Genomic DNA, 21,792 nt, shown 5'->3' with positions numbered 1-21,792 from the left:
CATTAATGAGATGAGAGTCACTTTCCTGGGCTCCCTGATTGCTGACCAGCCGGCAAGTTTTCCCCACTGCTCTGCACAGCCTCACTGTAGACAGAGGTGCAGGGGTGAGCTAGGGTTCAGCAGCCCTAATATTATAATAAATATAATATTATAATGAATAAGGATGTGTTTTACATTACCACAGTGGTCTATAAGACCAGTAAATAAAAATAAAATAAAAGGGGACCGCATTTGTGTACATATGGGGGTACCACAGTTATATTCTGCCGTTATCATGATTTTGATCTTGCATTTTATCTGTGGCATATTTTCAACATTGCCCCCACCACCTCAGTGCTATTTTTCCCACAGCAGACTCTGACAGTTTGTTTTTATTCATATAGTTCTATTCCTAGACTGCACACTGAAATCAATATCTTTCTAGCAGCACTTCTGTATCTTGAGTCACTGCTGCCACCTGGTGACTGTTTTAGAGTACATCTCTCATCCATACTTAGTTACTGGGATCTTAAAGAATCAAATTCACAGTGTTCACTAATTACAGTACAGTGGATATTGCTATACATATTGCGGACCTGATTCAGAGTAGTGTGCAAACCCGATGGTTTGCGTTCTACTCCGATGTTAGAAGTTCTGCGCATGTTAAGAATCTGTTCTGTGCATGTGCCGGGCTTCTACTGCAAGCTCAGTTCCCCAAAGCTGCACCCTCAAACCCAGCTGTGGATCACCGGCCACTTTTCGTGTTTTGTGTTTTGGTTTTGGATCTGGATCTTTCTTCGTGTTTTGGATCTGGATTGGTTTTGCCAAAACCACCCTTCCGTGTTTTGGGTTCTGGGTTTTGTGTTTTGGATCTGTATTTTTTTGAAAAAAAGCAAAAAAACAGCTAAAATCACAGAATTTGTGGGTTTTTCTGCTCCTATGCTATTATTAACCTCAATAACCTTAATTTCCACTCATTTCCAGTCTATTCTGAACACCTCACACCTCACAATAGTGTTTTTATGTCCAAAAGGTTGCACCGAGGTAGCTGGATGACTATGCTAAGAGATACGAGTGGGCGGCACAAACACGTGGTCCATCTAGGAGTGGCACTGCAGTGGCAGACAGGATGGCAGTTTGAAAAACTAGGCCCCAAACTATACATAATGCAAAGAAAAAAAAGAGGTGCAAGATGGAATTGTCCTTGGGCCCTCCCACCCACCCTTATGTTGTATAAACAGGACATGCACACTTTAACAAACCAAACATTTCAGCGCCAGGGTCTGCCACACGACTGTGGCTGAAATGATTGGTTCGTTTGGGCCCCCACGAAACAAGCTGGCAATTAATCTGTCCCTGCACAAACTGGCTCTACGGAGGCAAGATGTCGTCCTCATCCTCCTCATCCACCGATTCCTCACCCTCTTCAGTGTTGTGTACATCCTCATCCTCACAGAGTATTAATTTGTCCCCGCTGGAATCCACAACCACAGGTCCCTCTGTACGTTCTGGAGGCTGGTCTCCCTGGAAGAGATGATAATTCATTTTATGAACATCATCTTCTCCACATTTTGTGGAAGCAACCTCCTACGCCTTTCGCTGACAAGGTTCCCGGCTGCACTAACACTCTTTCGGAGTACACACTGGAGGGGGGGCAACTCAGGTAAAATAGAGCCAGTTTGTACAGGGACCTCCAAATTGCTTCTTTTTCCTGCCAGTACAGGTACGGACTGTCTGACATGCCTACTTGGATGCTGTCACCGATGTAATCCTTTAACAGACAGACGCACGCTTGTCGCTGCTGCTTTGAGGATGCAAGTGCGGCTACAGCCCACACAATTCACAAAGACAGAAAAAAAAAGAAGAATATTTTTATTGTTTGTGGAGCGCACTTTGAGGGTTACACCACCCTTTAACAGACAGACGCACGCTTGTCGCTGCTGCTTTGAGGGTGCAAGTGCGGCTACAGCCCACACAATTCACAAAGACAGAAAAAAAAAGAACAATATTTTTATTGTTTGTGTAGCACACTTTGAGGGTGTCACCACCCTTTAACAGACAGACGCATGCTTGTCGCTGCTGCTTTGAGGATGCAAGTGCAGCTACAGCCCACACAATTCACAACGACAGAAAAAAAAGAACAATATTTTTATTGTTTGTGTAGCACACTTTGAGGGTGTCACCACCCTTTAACAGACAGACGCACGCTTGTCGCTGCTGCTTTAAGGATGCAGGTGCGGCTACAGCCCACACATTTCACAAAGACAGAAAAAAAAGAACAATATTTTTATTGTTTGTGTAGCACACTTTGAGGGTGTCACCACCCTTTAACAGACAGACGCACGCTTATCGCTGCTGCTTTAAGGATGCAGGTGTGGCTACAGCCCACACATTTCACAAAGACAGAAAAAAAAAGAAGAATATTTTTATTGTTTGTGGAGCGCACTTTGAGGGTTACACCATCCTTTAACAGACAGACGCACGCTTGTCACTGCTGCTTTGAGGATGCAGGTGGAATCTAGATGGGATTTGGAACCGGGGACACACTACCTCCATCAATTGTCTAAATCCCACTGCACTAATGGCGGATACCGGACGCACGTCTAACACCAACATAGCAGTCAAGGCCTCAGTTATACGTTTTGCTTCAGGATGACTGCTGTCGTACTTCATCCTCATCGCTAGGGACTGTTGGAGGGTCAATTGTTTAGTAAAAGTAGTGATGTTCCTACTTCCTCTCTGGGATGAAGAACAACTCCCAGCAGCAGCAACAGCACTAGGAGGAAGTGGTTCTTGATCTTTCCCTATTTTATTTTTATCGGAGAAAGTTTGGTCCTCCATTTATGTTATATTGATATATACGTGCGGCTAAAGCGCACACAAACACAGAAAATATTTTTTTATTTTTGCTGGAGAGTAGTGCACTTTGTGGGTTACACCACCCTTTAAGAAATGAGCCAGCCGGCTCTTTACTTATGGGACACAGGCGCACGCTTGGCGCTGCTCCTTTGTTGATGCACGTGCGGCTACTGCGCACACAATTCACAAACACAGAAAATAATTTTTTTTTTGGTTTGGACTGGAGTGTACTTTGGGGGTTACAGCACCCTTTAACGGTCAAGCCAGCAGGCCCTTTACTTATGACACAGGCGCACGCTTGGCACTACTTTGTTGATGCACGTGCGGCTACTGCGCACCCAATTCACAAACACAGAAAATATTTTTTTTTTTGGTTTGGACTGGAGTGTACTTTGGGGGTTACACCCTTTAATGGTCAAGCCAGCCGGCCCTTTACTTATGACACAGGCGCACGCTTGGCACTACTTTGTTGATGCACGTGCGGCTACTGCGCACACAATTCACAAACACAGAAAATAATTTTTTTTTTGGTTTGGACTGGAGTGTACTTTGGGCGTTACAGCACCCTTTAACGGTCAAGCCAGCCGGCCCTTTACTTATGACACAGGCGCACGCTTGGCACTACTTTGTTGATGCACGTGCGGCTACTGCGCACACAATTCACAAACACAGAAAATATTTTTTTTTTTGGTTTGGACTGGAGTGTACTTTGGGGGTTACAGCACCCTTTAATGGTCAAGCCAGCTGGCCCTTTACTTATGACACAGGCGCACGCTTGGCACTACTTTGTTGATGCACGTGCGGCTACTGCGCACACAATTCACAAACACAGAAAATATATTATTTTTTTAGCACTTGGGGGGAGCACCCCTGATGGACAGAGCACCCCCTGGACAACACTACAGCACCCCTTTAGGACTGGGACACTGCACAGGACTTTGGAGTGGACACAGCCCCTATGGAGAACTGACTGCACAACACAGTCCAGCCAGCCCCTATGGACTTTGAAGTAGTGGACACAGCCCCTATTAACAACAGCAGCACAGCACAACACAGCCAGCCCCTATGGACTTTGAAGTAGTGGACAACAGCAGCACTACACTACACTACACTACACAGCCCAGCCAGCCCTAACTCCCACCCTCCCTCTTCACTGTCCACAGCCGAGTGAGAAAATGGCGCCGACGCGGGTACCTTATATAGGATCCAAAACCCGCGAGACTCGGAAGGCGGGATGATGACGTTTTGCCTCGATTTCAGATCCGAGTCAGGCGGGAAAAGTTGAGCCTGACTCGGATCGGACTCAGATCGGGGGGGCTCGGGGGGGTTCGGATTTCAGAAATCCGAACCCGCTCACCCCTAATATATATATATATATATATATATATATATATTGCTGTATATCCGGCCCTCACAGTGTAAATAAGCAACTTGGTCCGGTGCCTCCACAATAAAGTTACTCACTAATGCCCTCGTAGTGCGGCACTCAGACTCCAAATGACGACCAGTCACAGTGCGATATCAACATTTCAGTTTATTTATACAAACAATACAAAACATATTACCTTATATACACCCTTCACCAACACCACGTGCATCCAAATGTCTGTTCGTGGCAGCTCAGTCGGGGCAACCGGCAATGACGTCATCGGCGCCTTCCAATGATGTTCCTAACGACGGCACACACCACATGCTTTAGCGTCTATACCCATCACCTAGCAACCGCAGATAACATAATATTACATGTAAAATACAAAGTGTATTCCTTAAAAACAATAACATGATGTATCACGGCTCACCAAACTTTAAGTAAAGCCATTATATCCACTGGTGTTTAACATTCAGAGCCAATATATATATATATTATATAGAGCCAATCTATATATTAAATAAGACTCATTGTATTAAATTACTGTATTAAATCCAAGATCATGTGTACATATAGACATGTATATTTTATTTTTAATTTTATTATTATTGTGATACAACCTATATTATGGTTAGTTCTTGAAATTAATTAATTGGTACTACAACCCAACTATATATTATTAAAGATGGGCTTAGTCTTAAATAAATGGGCTTAGTCTCAAAAGACGGATATTCCCCTCACAATCCCACAGGGAACTGTGGTAAATCAAGAGGTGAGTATATCAAAACTGTCTTCAAAAAAGGTTAGAACCCGATCATTTCACATGGTTCTCTCATAAGAAACATGCTAATGATAGGTTTTCATTAAGACCCCGTGGCGATATTACGTCTAATCTATAGATCCACTGAGCCTCACGTCTAAGCAAAGTTTTTTCTCTATCCCCACCACGCACAAGTGGGGGGACGTGATCTATCATTCTATAGCGGAGTGAGGTTAGGGGGTGATTACATTCCAGGAAATGTCGGGCCACCAGTTTGTCACTATACTTAGTCGATAATGCTGCCTTAATAGATGATCGATGTACTGCCATCCTTTCTTTAAATTTTCTTTGGGTTTTACCCACATATGCTAAGCCACAAGGGCAAATAATCTGATAAACCACGTAAACGCTATTGCATGTTAAATGGTGACAAATGGTATATCCTTTACCTGAATGTGGATGGTTAAATGTTTCTCCTGGAATTAGGAATATTACAAGTCACACATCCACACCTGAAGAATCCCATCTGTTTTTTTTGTAAAAAATGGGTCAGCCTTTCAAGTTGTTTAGAATTGAAATTAGTTTTAACTAAAAAATCATGCAGGTATTTTCCCCTTGTATAGCATGGCATTGAAGCAGCATTACTGAGTCCTAATTCATCATCTGATCTAATCATTGGTCATAATGCTTTCGATGTTCTATTAATTAAGGGCGATGATGCATTAAACCTTGTTACCCATGGGAATTTCTCATCACTATTTTTCTTAGCTTTTTTATTGTTACTAAGAAGTTGTTCTCTATTCATTCCCACAACTTTATTTTTAGTAGATTCAAGTAACTGCTTATCATAGCCACAGGTTAGGAATTTTTTAATGACTTCATTGATTTGATAGCTGGCTTTTACAATATCATTATTAATCCTGCATATCCTAATCATTTGGGAATAGGGCAACCCCTGTTTTAGACTAGTCGGATGTGAACTCTGGTAGTGTAACAGAGTATTTCGGTCTGTGCTCTTACTAAACAAAGTTGTATTTATTTTTTCACCATCCCTGCTGATACTTACATCTAAAAAATCAATTTGCTCCAAATTCATAACATAAGTGAATTTAACTGGGCTAGAAGATCCATTATGTGTATCCATCAAATTCTTAAATTCACTATTGGAGCCCCTCCATAGTATCAATAGATCATCGATAAATCGCACATACAGTACCAATTTCGATCTAATTTCCTCATCTTGAAAAAATAACAATTCCTCAATATGAAACATATATGAATTGGCATATGCCGGAGCCACAGAAGAGCCCATGGCACAGTCCGTTACTTGCTGATAAAAAACACAATCAAATGAAAAGTAATTTTTCGTTAAGATAAGTTCCAAAAATCCTAGGTAGATCTCAATGTTTGACACATTAATAGAGCTATTCTCAGTTAGTAGTTTCTTCACCGCAGATATGCCTTCAGAGTGTGGAATCACCGTATATAAACTGGTCACATCTGCCATGATAAACCAAACTGTATCAGAGCCCAAATTAATTACTTTCAATTTATTAAGAAGCATCGTCATATCCAACAAAAACTGAGGTTTTTGTTGTACCAAAGGTTGTAATATCGAATCTAACCATATTTATGTAGGTTGGAACAAAGACCCCCTCGCCGACATAATAGGAAGTCCCGGAGGGGAGTTAATACCCTTTTATACCTTGGGGAATGTGTAGATAATTGGTATTATAGGGCAACTAGGCAATAATATTGAGAACATTTCCTCGTCAATTAGAGATGCATCTTTATCTAAATTTAACAAATTCACTAGTTCCTGCTTAAATAGACTAGTCGGGTCACTCTGTAATCTACAATACACTGTAGTATCGCTAAGTTGATTCATGATCTCTTGCACATAGTCAACGGTATCTTGCAGAACAATACTGCAACCCTTATCCGCCGGGCAGATTGTGATTGTTTTATTTTCGGATAGAGAGTGCAATACTTGTCTTTCTAAGACTGAGAGATTAGGGGGTTTAGAGATATTGTTATTAACCATATTATTCACTTCATGATCTAGTGATCTCATATAGGTTTTAATCGTTGCATTGGTAGAAAATGGTTCAAAAGTTGATTTCACTTTCAGCTTATTAAGTTTATCAAGGATTTTTTGTATTGGTATAACCCCAGGCTGGGGATTTTTTCGAAAATATTCTTTTCATTTAAGACTCCTCTGTAGGCAGTATTTCTCCTTCTGCCATTCGAAGTTGTTAAATGCCATCATAGGGACATAGGATAAACCTTTATTAAGTAGATTTATTTCGCTGTTAGTTAAAGCATGTGACGAAAGGTTAATAACTACTTCCTCTGTGGAATCGGAGGTTTTTTGCCATGTCGTGCCCCTCCTATTTTATCTCCCACGTCTGCTATAGTGTCTGGTGCCGCAGGGTTTAGCATATGGGTTGTAACCCCTAAAGGGGTTGATGGTTTTCTCCTGGAGGACATTTTTGGCACATCAGTGTCACTCGTGGTAGTATACAGCTCTTGAGATGAGTCTGTTTCCCCTTCGTGTCTATTAAAGCGATTATTTCTCCTAAAGAAGGGCTTTCTCCTCCCAGGCTCAGGAAGTCCCCCAGACAGCCATTGGTACACCTGATGACGTTCATAGTCCATATTTTCTTTCTGGAGTTTTTCTTTTTTGAATTTAATAAGTTCCCTTTTATAGACTGTAATCTGATTGCTAAATTTCTCTATCCAATCAATCTCTTTGTCTGCCTGCAAAATCGGCAGATTGATAGCTTCAAATTTCTCAATCTTTTCAACAATAGTAGCTAATTCCTTTTTAGACTGATCTATCACCAATAATAAAAGATCATAGGAACACTTATTTAATATGGCAATCCATCTTTTGCAAAAAGCCTGATCATGTCGGCCAATAGTTGGACAATATTTAACTCTAAACCCCCTGGGTATTTTCATAGATTTATAGTAGTCACTGAGAGAGATTCCGTGTAATTTAAAGTCAACTTCTTTTTCTTTAAACGGAGAAGATCACAATATAATATATCACTGCCCAGGGCCTCCGCCTCATCAGCCAAGGCTTCTTTATACAGAATGCCCTCAGCTTCTGATGCAGAAAAATTAAATGCATCCCCCACAGGGTAATTACCAGGATTAAAACCAATTTCACATTCCACATTAACCCCCTCTGCCATCTTCAATGGACATTTACCAAACTAAAACCAAAGTTAATAGGCAAATGTCCCTTGTACACTGTCCTACAGTGGATATAAGATGCAGTAATAAACAATTTAACTTGATTGATCAAAATAATCCTGCAAAATTCATCTTTGTCAATAAAGTGAAGATGTGTAATCCATAGGCAAATGGAAAAATGTCACCGGTGCCCTGATATGGACATTAGAACACCAATCCAACTGTCCAGTAATATATATTGCTGTATATCCAGCACTCACAGTGTAAATAAGCAACTTGGTCCAGTGCTTCCACAATAAAGTTACTCACAAATACCCCCGTAGAGCGGCACTCAGACTCCAAATGATGACCAGTGCGATATCAACGTTTCAGTTTATCCAATCCAAACTGTCCTCAAGATATACATACAAACAATACAAAACATATTACCTTATATACACCCTTCACCAACACCACGTGCATCCAAATGTCCGTTCGCGGGAGCTCAGCCGGGGTGACCGGCAATGATGTCATCGGCGCCTTCCAATGATGTTCCTAACGACGGCGCACACCACATGCTTTAGCATCTATACCCATCACCTAGCAACCACAGATAACATAATATTACATATAAAATACAAAGTGTATTCCTTAAAAACAATAACATCATGGCTCACCAAACCGTAGTTTAAGTAAAGCCATTATATCCACTGGTGTTTAACATTCAGAGCCAATATATATATTATATAGAGCCAATCTATATATTAAATAAAAAACTCATTGTATTAAATTATTGTATTAAATCCAAGATCATGTGTACATATAGACATGTATATTTTATATTTTATTTTTATTTTTATTATTATTGTGATACCGCCTATAATATGGTTAGTTCTTGAAATTAATCCATTGGTACTACAACCCAACTATATATTATTAAAGACGGGCTTAGTCTCAAATAAATGGGCTTAGTCTCAAAAGACGGATATTACCCTCATGATCCCACAGGGAACTGTGGTAAATCAAGAGGTGAGTATATCAAAACTGTCTTCAAAAAAGGTTAGACCCAATCAATTCACATGGTTGTCTCATAAGAAACATGCTAATGATAGGATAGAGTGCCTGGCTGAATATTCCTTCACTGGCCTTTCATGCAGTGCTCATTCTGGGCCCCCCTCTTATGGCATCAGAATCATGAATACAAACACAGATCCATGGAGCAGCTGGCAGAGGCTGGATACCCCCGATGTATGAAGTAGAGGGTGATCACTGGTAACTTACAGAACAGGAAGAAGCTTATCTTTATATGCACTACATTTTGCTTTATTTGGTACGCAGAAATATTTATTTGTTATCCACTCTAAATGGCTGAAGAAATTACTACACCATAATATGTGTATGGGCTTGGTTGGAGCCCTTTCATTTAAGGTCCATTTAAGAGGGTACCTGTCTTTGGATTGATATCCGGAATCTATTGGCAGTGTTGTTTCCTGACCATGGGAGGATGACCTGGACATCAGATAAGCTTTATTGAAAGTTATTGTTTGGTACGCACATTACCTATATTGAGCACTTATTGCCGTTCTTTAAATACTACACTATTCGGCGCACGTTTTCTTATTTTTCAGCACCTTTGTTTTCCCGTTGCCACACGGATTATTAGAAGATTGCAGCCACCTATTATCATCAGGAGTGTTTTTTTCGCATTCACGAGTATCACAAAGAATTAATTGGTGACAATCTTGTCATAAGACTATTTACAGAAGGAATCTAAAAATTTGTGCGCCAATATTTCTATATATCTGTATCATATATATATATATATATATATATATATATATTGTAAGATGGGTACTTGAAATAAGTAGGCAGATTTCTGGTGAATACACAGTTTCTTTTTGCTGGTAGCGGACACTGAAGAACAGAATACTCAGGCTTAGGCCTGGAAACACAGGTACATACAGAAAATAAGTAAATTAACATAAAAGGTCCTCAGCACTCCTTGTTCTTAGCAGTCAGTCTGATGTAGTGGTCTGCAGCAACAATTGGCTATGCTCTCCCAGCATAGCCCTTGGTCCCTGGCACTATAGTCACTTTCCCTACTAACTGGCTTCTAACAGGCATAGATTAGTGGAAGACTAGGTGAATGAGAGTTTTAAACTCTTCCTCTGCTGCTGATTTCCTACTGGCTTTGGACGACCTGGAAAACCCAGATTTCCATATTGCCACTTGAGCTGTGCTGCTCAGAAAACCCGCAGTTCCAAACTTCTATTGCAGCTGCAGAATGTAGCGGTTGTGTCTTCCTCTTCCTTGGAGGGAGCTGATACCACCAGAATGTGGACAATTAAGGTGTGAGAGCACCCCTCTCACCACAATATATATATATATATATATATATATATATAGTGTATATATATATTAATATATATATATATAAGAAAATCAGAGTGCATACCATTTCTTAACAGGCAAACCGGGCACTTACAGGTGTCTTGGCTGCGTTACTTGCAGCTACTTAGAAAGTTATGGAATGTGTAGAGGGACCATCTCAAACAGTCATCATCTCCAATCCTTCTTTAGGGGTAACTACCTGCGCAAAAAAAGACCCCACAGAAAGACCACCCATAGGGGAGGCGAGTGGGCGAGGAAAAGGAAGAAAACCCTACAAATAGAAGAAATAGAGTTTAATCTATCCTCCCAAACCCTGTTTGAAGATGAATATTCAGTATTAAACAAAGGACTATCTCCTGTACCCTCCAACAATCCTGAACTATTCAAATCTAAAGTCGATTTACATAAATTCAATTGGAGACTCCATCTCAAAGAACATTTTCAAACTACAGAAGAAGGCATGAAATACACAGTCCCATTTCACAAAAAATCATCTTTTGAACCTCTGTCCCAAAACCAAGCCATTAAATCCTTTACTGCCAATGTTGAGAATATCATCATAGAGTTGACCAACTCCTATAAACCATCTAAAAAGAATCTGACATATGGTGAGAGAAAGGCAGTAAAAGATTTAGGATCATATCAGGATATAGTGTTTCTCCCTGCCGACAAATGTGGGGGCATAGTAATCATGGATATGTCCATGTATAAATCAGAAGCCTATAAGCAACTTTCTGATAACAAACTGTACGAGAAATTATCCCAAGATACCACTGAAGGATTTATGATAGAATTATCCACTATATTGGTGCAAGCTGTAGAACAGCAATTTATCTAATAAAAAACAATGGAGTCTTTAATTTTGGATCATCCTATGATACCTGTGTATTATCTTATACCAAAATTACACAAAAACACCCAAAATCCTCCGGGGCGGCCCATTATAGCCGCAAGAAATTCCATATACTCTGTAGTGGCAGAATTTTTAGATTTTTATCTGCAACCGGTAGTACAATCGTTGAAGACTTTCCTAAAAGACACTACCAATTTAAAGTCCCTGTCACCGTTGCCTGAGAATGCAATATGTGCACCATAGATGTGGTAAATCTGTATACCAGCATCCCACATGCCAGGAGATTATAAGCAGAATGCAGAATTCTAACTAACAACAACAGATACAAAGGTCCTGACATTGCCTTTTTTGCATTATTAGAGCTTACAATGACCAGAAATATTTCTTTATTTAATTCTGAGATATACAGACAAAAGTCAGGCTGTGCTATGGGGTCCTGTGTAGCCCCAGCTTTGCCAATATCTTCATGGCTGAAGTAGAAACAGATCTGTTCTTTACCAACACAGAGATACAGTAGCAACATCAATTAATTGGTATTGCTGATATATAGATGACATCTATTTGATCTGGGTGGATAGTGAAGAAAAGTTTAGTACTACAATGGAAACCAACAATGTATCAGATCTGAATATTAAATTCACATGGCATTGCAGCTGCACCAAGATTAATTACTTGGATGTAGACGTGTCCCTTAATGAACAGAATGACATCAGAACAACACTCTTTTCTAAACCGACTGATCGCAACACTTTGTTGCACGGAACAAGTAACCATCCTGAAGCTGCCAAAAATGGACTTCCATTTTCACAATACGTATATGCAGTGATTGTGAAGATGCAGAGACACAGAATAACAAAATGATAGACACATTTTTGATACGAGGTTACCATCCTATGAATCTAAAAAAAGCTATACAAAAAGCCTTATTACTAACTATATCTGAGGCTCTGACATCTAAAATTCAAAAGAAAGAAGTGTTTAAAAAGATTCCCTGGATTCAAGAATATACTCTGATCAGCAATCAACTTATTCATAAAGGCAAAAGCATATGGCCCATCATCACTTTGGATTACCTGGATTAAAGGACTTCAATATTCTACTCTCGTTTCAACGTGGCAAAAACATTAAGTATATAGTAGTACACAACAACATCTCTCTGTTTAAAAATCAGAGTGCAGACCATTTCTTAACATGCTAACTTGGCTGCATTACTTGCAGCTAGTTAGAAATAGGCAACACCTATGCCCATCCACACTCAGACAAAATTTTCTAAATTAAACATCCATTAACCTGTACCAGCAGGTTCATGGTTTACTACATATGGTGCTCATATGGTTTTGTTTATGTAGGTAATACCTCGAGACAATTGAAGGAAGGAATGGCCCTTCACATTTTGAACATCTGGGCTGCATTAGAGGGTAAACCTTCTGAACATCCCATAGCCAGGCACTTTCATAAATTAAAACATAACTTATCCACCATCCATTATAAGATGATAGATTGGATCCCCCCGAATCCAAGAGGAGGGGACCATAATTGGATGCTTCTGCAAAGGAAATCATGGTGGATACACAGTCTACAGACTGTAAACCCACAGGGATTAAATGATATTCTCTCATTTACTAGTTTTCTGTAATCACTCCCTACATAAGACATACAGGTTACAGTGCTTGTTACACAGCGGTAGCATGTGACTAGTCGTGTTGGATATGCTTTCAGGGCATTAATATTTATACACTTCCTGATATTCAGATATGTTTCATGTTATATATAGCCCTTGGAAAGGGTCAGTCTATAACCATGATCAAATTGAAGAGATTTGTAGATCATTTTTGGTCTTGGTGGCCTAATGGATTTTAAATCTTTGTCAAGCATCAAGATGTGCCAGTGTGTTTTTAAAATCTCTTCAATTTGATCATGGTTGGAGATGTATTGTGTGATGAAAGCTGTACATTGTTTTTCTTCATTTGTCCTTTTCTGTTTGTATTGTATTATGTCTGATATGTCCAGTTTGCTGACTCTCTCAATTTATTTTTCTAGGAGATGGGTGTTGTAGCCTTTGTTTATGAATTTCTTTTTGATCTCTTGACTTTCTTCCTTAAATGTTTCTTCACTTGTGCAGTTTCTCTTTATTCTTCTCAGTTGTCCTCCTGGTATATTGTTCAACCATTTCCGGTGGTGATTGCTGCTGAATGGCAAGATCTACTTCTACCATATACTTCTTTTGTGTATGTTTTGGTGATAATTTCATTGTTCGTTATGTTGATTTCTAGATCAAGGAAGATGGCTCTTTCTTTGCTGGTGGCTGTTGTGAATTCGAGGCCAATGTAATTTTCATTCATGTATTTTATGAAGTTATTGAGATCTTCTTGTGGTCCATCCCATATAAAAATGAGGTTGTTGATGTATCTGTGCCAACAGATTAGGTTTTCTTTGTACTTGTTATGTTGCCATATCTTATCTTCCTACCATTTTGCTACAAATAGGTTTGCATAACAGGGTGCAAAAGATGTCCCCATTGCTGTTCCTTTTATCTGGAGATAGTAGTCATTATTGTACCATAAGTAGTTGTTGTGTAGTATAAATTCTATTTGTTCCATGATGAAGTTGATTTGTTTGTTTGGTAGGTAAGTTATAGATCCAATTCCAGAAACAATGGGTCTCCCTGGTGGCTCTTTTATATTTTTATGGATTTTGGGTTGGGTTCTTGGAATTTTTTTGTTGGATTTTGTTGTAGTTTTTTTGTATGTATCAGTGTCTGATAGTAGTTTTTCTGCTTCTTTTTCATATTGAGATTTGTCTAGGATCACCAATCCTCCTCCCTGGTCTGCTGGTTAAGTTCTTTTAATGCAGGTTTTTATTTTGATGTGAGATTGTATTTGGTTTTGTTTCTTTCCGGTAATTTGGTGATATCTTCTTCTATCAGTCTCTGAAATGTTTCCAAATGCGGACCTTTTATGTAAGCTGGGTAAAAGGTTGAGGCTGGTTTCAGTTCTGTGTGTTGGTATTCTTGATTTCCTGTACTTGTTGTTTGTGGGTCCTTAATTAAATGTTTTTTAATACATAATTTACATACAAATTTCTGTATGTCTATATATACATCAAATTTATTTGTACTGGATTGTGGGGCAAATTTTAGTCACTTTTTCAACAAGCTGATCTGGTCCTCATTCAGGGGTTTATCATTCAGGTTATAGATGGTTTCTTTTTCTTCTGTGTTCAGTGCTGTTTTGCCTTTCCTGTTCTTTTTCCCCCCTCTTGTTCTTCTTTTTCTTTGTTGGTGTGTGTCTTTAGATTTTTGTGTGGGATATTGGTCATTTTGGGGGGTTTTCCCATCCCCTTATCAACCCTAAAAAATCTTCCTCATCTTCATCTTGGCTTAGGTCAGTGGTAGCCAACCCTGGTCCTCAAGAGCTACCAATGGTGCATGCTTTGCAGGTCTCCTCACAGAATCACAAGTGATATAATTAACTCCACCTGTGGATTTTTTCAAATGTGTTAGTAATGAATACACTTGTGCACCTGCTAGGTGGTCTGGAAAACATGAACTGTTTGTAGTTCACAAGGACAGAGGTTGGCTACCCCTGGCTTAGGTCATCTGTCATGTTTGTTTTTCTTGGATTTCTACTGAAGTGGTCTATGTCACAGTGTCTTGTTTCAATATTGTTAATTAGGGATCTAGTATTCTCCTTATCCTCTGTTTGTGCAGTTTGTATTCCTTGTCTAAATGATTCTCTGATGAGTTTGTAAGGATTATTTTGTTGGGTATTGTTTTGGTATGAGAAGTGTTTCTTGTTATATGGCTGATAATTTCTTTGTTGTCCTGTTGATGTGGGTTTGCCCTTAATGAGGGGTTCCCTTTTTCTATAGTTAGTTGGTCTTGAGATTTGTTTTCATTGTGTTATGTTGTTGTTTTGTCTGTATGTGTAGGTGTTGGTTTGTTTTTTTAATGTGTTTGTTGTTCTTCTTGTGTGTTTTGTGTTGAGGAAGATGTTGTTATCTTTGATGTCTCTGAATTTTTTTCTATTTTTGTTGAATTATCTTTTCTTCAATTTCTTTTGTCATCTTGATAAGGTTCTTGAAGTCCTCCATGTTGTGCAGTGGTTCAAATTTCTTCTCGGTCACTCTTATTGTTTCATTTATTTTTTCCAATGATTCTTTCCTATCTTCAATTATTAGTCTGATCAGGTTCCTGAAGCAGTTATCCAAGTCTTTGTTCTATTTGGTGAAGAAGTCTTTGTTTACAGGTTCAAAAGTGTTTTTTTAATCCTTAGTCCCCTTGGTAACATATTGTTGTCTAGATATTTTGTTAGTGTGGTGATTTCCCACCACTGTTTGATTTCTTGAATATAGTTTTTTTCCAGCTTTAGAAATTGATCACATCATCTTTCCTCTTCTACTGGAGTTTCTATAAAGCTTGTATTTAATGAGAATATGTTGTCCAGGTTTCCCTTCCTATGTTCATGTGTGATATGTGAGGCCATGTTTATGTAAAACATGAGCAGCAGTCCACTGTTAATTGGGTAGTTGAAATGTGATTATGTAGGCTGCACTAAGTATGAGGAGCAGCTGGATAAATTTAAGTATAAAAAGAGCGCTTGTATAATGAGAAAAATGTACTACTATGGATCTCAGAAAATAAAAGATAAGAAAATTATAAAATAGAGTAAAAGTAATAAAAAGTTAAATCAAGATAAAAAGTAAAGAATAAAGATAATAAAAATAATAAAATAATATGATCTAATGAGTTCTCCTATACACCTTTCAGACATCTCGAGATTCCCAGGAATTTGGCCTGCCTCAGCCAAATTCCCGGATTGCCCTGTCTGTCTGAAAGGTACTTACCCGGGAACACATTCCCGGGTAGCCGCCCCTGCAATCAACCAGGGTTTTTCCCGGGACAAAAGTCCCGGGAAATTACCCTGCTTCTGTCTGAATGGTGCTACCCGGGAATTTCCTACTCCTGGAAAGCACCAAGCAGCTTTTACATGGAGTTGGCAGCGCAGAACATCCTATAGAACGCTCAGCGCTGCTGCTTTGAGTTGGCAGTGCAGAGCGTCCTATAGGACGCTCAGCACTGCCGCTCACCACCGCCCACACTCCCGCTGGACCACCAATACTGCCCCTATTTCCCGGACATAGCATCAGGTGACGGGGTGAGATGCTGGCTCACTGGGGGTTCTGCCTGCCCCGGCTACTGTAGAGGTGAGAGGCGGGGAGGGCTGGGTGGGACGCTGCTGCTGCCGCAAATATGGGAGGGTGATGGCTCTTCATGCAACTGTACCCGGCCTGTCTGGCCCTGGCACCTTGGCCGCTGCTCTGCTCTTCTCTGTGCCCGTGATCAGTGCCACGCAGGAGCCTTGTGTCCAGGGGCAGCCCAGCCAGAGGCCTGGGGATGGGGGCGAGCTGCCAGGGCACCCATGGGAGGTAGTTTGGGGACATGTTGGGAAGTGTTTCAAATGATGTGCACCCCCCACATACACAGCATGCCAGTCACAGGGGGCACATAGCTGTGTGCGATAAGGGCCTGGCACCACTCACATCAGCTCCACCTCATCTTTGTGTCCAGCAGTTGCCATGTAATCTAAAATATCCTGCTCTTGTCTGAAAGGGGTCTACCTGGGAATTTCCCGGGTAGATGTTGTAGTGTGAAAGGGGGGTCTCTACCAAATACCCGGGAATTTGCACAGGAGAAATTCCCGGGTCTGAGCAGGAAATTTCCATGGTCATATGTCTGAAAGGGGTACTACAGAGAGCTCCCCTCTCTAAAGCAGCTCTTGAGGACAAAATTATCGTGATACCTAAAGAGGGTAAAGATATAACGAATTGTGCTAATTATCGTCCCAAATCTTTACTTAACGTGGATATTAAGTTATACTGTATGCTAAAATTCTGGCCCTACGATTGAACACTGTATTGTCTCAACTTATACATAATGACCAGGTAGGGGTTATACCAAGTAGACAGGCACGGGATAATACAAGACACATAATTAGCCTAACGCATTCGATAAACTCCCTGCACACTCCTGCTCTTATGCTTTCTCTGGACGCAGAGAGGTGTATGATAGGATTAGCTGGCCCTTTATGTTTGAGAGCTTACAACATTTTGGATTTGGAGACAACTTCCTCACTGGGATTCAGAATTTGTACTTGGGCCCATTGGCCAAGGTGTCCGTAAATGGTCTTGTTTCTTGCCCATTGGAGATTACAAATGGCACTAGGCAGGGGTACCCTCTGTCATCCCTGGTTTTTGCCTTGACCACCGAACCCCCGGCAGCCTGTGTTCGCGCTTCAAAGGATATTTCAGGGATTCTTGTGGGTGGGTCAGAGTACAAGATTTTGTTGTTTGCCGACGATGTTCTACTTTCCCTTTCTTCACCCCATACTTCTCTACCAAATTTATTCCATATTTTCAATGCATATGGCCATTTGTCGGGCTATAAAATCAATTTTTCCAGAACTGAAGCCTTTTCTTTTCATTTTGATCTGGCCTGTTTGTCACTCTTACAAACCAATTACAAATTCTCTTGGCAGACTACTAAGATTCGTTACCTGGGCGCCTTTGTTACAAACCACTATAATATTCTCTATAACGAGAATTTTTTATCTCTGTTATCATCCATTAAAGCGGACCTGCACAGAATGCAATCTCTCATTATCTCTTGGTTAGGTCGTATAGTGGTCCTTAAAATTAATATACTTCCATGTCTTTAACCTGTTTCAAACTTTACTGGTTAAAGTTCCAGAGTCAACTTTAGCTCAATTACACACATAGGACCTCATTCAGAGATGGTCGAAGCGGCTGCACGGTCGCACGCATCCGATGTTTTTCTTTCTGCGCCTGCACACGGCTAGCTGTGTGCATGTGCATACGAGCTCTACTGATGCAAAATACTGTCGGTCGTAGGGCTTCCAAAATGGAAGTGGCTTGCGAAAGTTGATTGACAGGAAAGTCCGTTTTTGGGTGTATACGGGGGTGGTGGTCTGCAAACTGAGGCGTGCTTCAGCATTTCCAGGTGTTTTAGGGGAGTCCATAAATTATCTGCTTCGTCTGACCATGAATTGTGGAAGCATGACAACATCACTCTATGAACAGGATGATCGTCCAGGGTAAGGTAGGCAAGAAGCGTCCGTAAGCCACAATAGTACAATTGTTAATCCGATGTTACTTGTGATTTTTCTAATTGGAACAACACAAACCAAGCAGCTAAGATTTGTGCATTATAACTATTAACACTGCTAATTACCTTGTAAATGATTTCACTTGCGTGTGCATTAGGGAATTCTTTACACAACTCTTTTTTTGTGGTTTTTTATCTTATTTTTTTCTGGCATTTTTTAAAACATATAGCATTGTGTTTTGCGTAGCAGCCTTTTCAGATACCATACTTTTTAAACCATGTATACATTGATATAGTTAAATATGGACATTTTGATAATAAAGTTTAGTTTCTTTTTGGAAATTATCCATAAATCAGAAGAATTTTTTAAATTGTTATGGCAACATTTGCACAAAAAAACAAAAAAGCAAAAATAAACTTAAACAAAATTAAAAAAAAACAAATTATAAAAGAGCTTGAGACATTGGTGACAAGAAATATGGGGCCTGGACAAGAGGTTAGGGAGGAGATATCCAGGGCTACTTGCGTCATTTTGGCCGGCTCGGAGGAAGAGGTAAGCTACGGACAGTTGACTGGCGTGTAACCTGCCGACTGGCCTGGCCAGAGGTAGATGGTATTTCCTCAGGCCTAGGCATAGGGCTCTCCATACTTGCGGGGGTGGCTGTTGGGCTGCCAGAGGTGGTGGTCCTGGGAGGAAGGGAGTCTTGCTCCATCATGGCAGGTGGGTTTGCCTGCTCCTGGGTATTGGCCCAACAATCCATGGCCCCAGCAATGGTCTCCAGGGCCACCGCCACCCTCACCAGAGTGGTCTCCATCCTCAGGAGAACACATCTGTTCTCCTGAGTTTGGGAGACCAACCTGGTGAGGAGAGGCACTGCTCGTTCCGATGGTTGCCCTGGAGTAGACTCCACAGGGTCCCCAGATGGAGTACTTGGATCCTCCCCTGCAGAGTCTCCATCTGTGCTGGATCCAGACCTGACCTCAGGAGCAGGCACTACCTCCTCTGAGTCTGGAAAAAAAAAAAACATTTGTATTTTTTTTTTAATTTAAACGCATACACGTTTTAGCTTTATACTTTTTCAAAAAAATAAATATTTACATTCTTGAACATGTGGAGTGTTGCAGTCGGCCATGTCAGTGTCCATAGTGGACACGCCGACTATCTCCTCTTCCGTCACACATCCCTGAGCCAACATCTAAAACCTCATCAAGGTCAGCTCTTCAGGGATGGGACCACCACCTGTCCCCGCAGCATGGTCCACCCTACTACGTAGCTTCCTCTTCAGCGGGTATTTAAAATCAGTCCATCTGACAATGTGAATTGTCATTTTTGCAGGGTTAGTTTATTAAATTAAGATCTAGCTTTTGACTTCAGTACACTCACAATATCATTTCCTTACCTTTTTTTGATGACTTTCATGGTTCTGTGGGTTGTCCCCACAGCATTAACAGCCCTGGATATCTCCTCCCAAATCCTCTCTTTGGCTCCAGCCCCCATATTTCTTGGGGCATGTACAAGGTTATCCATTGTCATGGTCACCAATGTCTCAAAGCTCTAGTCTTGAAAACGGTGGATTTCTGGGCCTTGGCCTGCTGGGCCCCGCCTCCTCCTCCTCTCGTGGTGGTAGTAGATTCCCAGCACCTACAATTTTTTTTTTTACAATTATAAAAAAATGCATTTTTTGAACATATGAATTGTGATTGTGAAATTTAAAAAATGTGTTTCAAACTTACCTGCCTCATTTGGCCTCTGCCCACCATGCTCCTCACTTGCCATTTTAAAACTTGTGAGAGAGACTAGTGCTTGTGAAGACTATTTGATAGATGTGAGCGCATCCCTGGATTGGTTACCCGTGCATCCCTATTTGCCTACGTACAATGAACACCTTGCCTTGCCTACATTCCTTAATCACTGCGTGGGTTTGGCGAGATGTGAGTGCATCCCTGGATTGGTTACCCGTGCATCCCTATTTGCCTATGTACAATTCACACCTTGCCTGCATTATTCAATCACTGTGTTATTTGTGCCCTTATTTAAGGCAAAGCCAAATGGGCCCTTACTTGTGGGTTGTAGTTGGAGTTAGTTTTGTGGCTTGAACGGATTTGGAGTGTTTACAGTGTTTGGAGTTGTCTGAGTGGTGCTTGTGTGTGTTGTTTGAGTAGTGCTTGTGTGTGTTGTTTAAGTGGTGCTTGTGTGTGTTGTTTGAGTGGTGCTTGTGTGTGTTGTTTAAGTGGTGCTTGTGTGTGTTGTTTGAGTGGTGCTTGTGTGTGTTGTTTAAGTGGTGCTTGTGTGTGTTATTTGAGTGGTGCTTGTGTGTGTTGTTTGAGTGGTGCTTGTGTGTGTTGTTTAAGTGGTGCTTGTGTGTGTTGTTTGAGTGGTGCTTGTGTGTGTTGTTTGAGTGGTGCTTGTGTGTGTTGTGTTGGATGTGTGTTTAGGGTTTGGTTTTTTTGTTTTTTTAGGTGTGTTTTTTGTTTTTTTGTTTTTTTGGTGGTGTGTTTGCTTATTTATTTATTTTTGGTGGTGTGTTTGTTTATTTTTTTATATTTTTTGGTATTTGAATTTGTTTTTTTATATTTTTTGGGGTGTGTTTGTTTTTTTAAATTTTTTGGGGTGTGTTTGTTTTTTTGTATTTTTTTTTGGAGGTGTGTTTGGTTTTTTTTGTTTTTGGTTTTTTTTTAAATTTTTTGTTTAAAATATAATAAAATTACATTAAAAAAATGGTTACTTTGTGTGCTTTGGTGCCTGTGTATTTTTTTGGGGAAAATATCATCGTTGTTTGCAGACTCCAGTAAGTGTTTCAGCCTACTGCAAGCATATTTCCATTGTGTTTTTTTTGTTAATTTATAAAACATTATTTCACCAATTACAGTCATGTTTTATATTTGTGTTTTAGGCATTTAACAGGCCAGTTTGTAGTGGATCCAGGTAAGTGTCTATTTATTTAATCCTAAAAGTTTTTTGATTTTTTTTGTTCAGGGTTTTATGCTTTTTTTTTATTTTACAAATGTTTCAGTCTGTTTTTTTTAAAAAAAAAACAGTGATTTTGTCATTTATTTAAATAGCACAATTTCACAGTTAAGGATTGTTTTACCAATAATAGTAGTAATATACTTGTGTATGACATCTTTTTTTTACTTTTCAAAAAATATCAATTATTCGGAACACAAACAACAGATATAGGGGTTCCAGAAGATGGCACAGCCCGACCCTGTAAGAATATGCACCATTATTACTAAGCTAAGTATTTTTTAAAAATTTTAAAAACAACATTCTCACC

This window comes from Taudactylus pleione, unplaced genomic scaffold (assembly GCF_031769625.1).
Source record: "Taudactylus pleione unplaced genomic scaffold, aTauple2 ptg000186l, whole genome shotgun sequence".
NCBI classification, from domain to species: Eukaryota; Metazoa; Chordata; class Amphibia; order Anura; family Myobatrachidae; genus Taudactylus; species Taudactylus pleione.
The sequence above is the reverse complement of the archived record's forward strand: the minus strand, read 5'-3'. Positions refer to the sequence as shown.